Source organism: Fundulus heteroclitus, chromosome 10 (genome assembly GCF_011125445.2).
Source record: "Fundulus heteroclitus isolate FHET01 chromosome 10, MU-UCD_Fhet_4.1, whole genome shotgun sequence".
In the NCBI taxonomy this organism is placed as follows: Eukaryota; Metazoa; Chordata; class Actinopteri; order Cyprinodontiformes; family Fundulidae; genus Fundulus; species Fundulus heteroclitus.
The window spans coordinates 1,467,464-1,468,755 of record NC_046370.1 but is presented as its reverse complement, the minus strand read 5'-3'; positions in this window follow the sequence as shown (position 1 = coordinate 1,468,755).

The window sequence follows — 1,292 nt, the reverse complement described above, 5'->3', positions numbered from 1 at the left end:
GTTAGAGTCAATTTAACTTAAAAGGGATTGAACAAGTAATTTTTGCTCAAAGACCCATAATTGATTCATAATCACACTGAAGCAATTCTGCAAAGTGGGACAAAATTCTTCCACAAACGCAATAGCTCTTGGATAGCTCATCCCCCTTCATATATAAAATTCATATTTTGGTGTTTTAAAAAACAAAAACAGAAGAACTCTTTATTGGGGTAAGAACCCTTTGATGGAACTTTACTCAAATTAAGTAGGTAAGTAAAATTGTATTTCTATAGCACCTTTCACAGACATTGACATCACAAAATGCTTCACAGAAGCAAAAACAGTTTAAACATCAAGGGAATATCCAACCATCATATCATTTTGAAGAGGAAACTGACCCTGTCTGCCAGGGACAAATGTATTGTCGGTGCAAAATGTGCACAGAAATCCCAGAATTATGATCCTTTAAAAAATTGTTAGCATCAAGAAGAAATATTGTGCTTTACAAGCCAAACACTGAAGATACATTAAATTCATAACACGCCATATCAATGCTCTTTCCAAAGTCAAATTCCATCAGATCCTCCAGGTTGGTCAGAAAGTTTCCTCTCTAAGGAAACCCAGCAGGTTGCATCAAGTCTCTCCAAGCAGCATTCACTCCTCCTGAAAGAGCGTAGAGCCACAGTGGACAGTCGTCTGCATTGTTGATGGCTTTGCAGCAATCCCTCATACTGAGCATGCATGAAGCGACAGTGGAGAGGAAAACTCCCCTTTAACAGGGAGGAGAACCTCCAGCAGAACCAGAACCAGGCTCAGTGTGAACGCTCATCTGCCTCGACCCACTGGGGCTTAGAGAAGACAGAGCAGAGACACAGAAAGCACAGAAGCTCACATTGAACCGGGAGTACTTTCTACGTTAGATGGTAATAGAGGATGATCTGCTTCCCCTGGATAATGTGTCACAGCAAACAGAACGCCAGACCAGGTGTACCTTCTATCAAGAGAAAAACGACAGAACAAAAGATAAAAGTTAAAATAACAACAAACTCAGGGTAACCTAAGCCACTCTAACTATAAACTTTATCAAAAAGGAAAGGTTTAGGCCTAGTCTTAAAAGTAGACAGGGTGTCTGCCTCACGGACCAAAACTGGGAGTTGGTTCCACAGGAGAGGAGCCTGATAGCTAAAGGATCTGCCTCCCATTCTACTTTTAGAGACTCTAGGAACCACCAGCAGACCTGCAGTCTGAGAGCGAAGTGCTCTGTTAGGAACATACGGGGTAATCAGAGCTCTGATTTTAAGTTCTATTCTTGA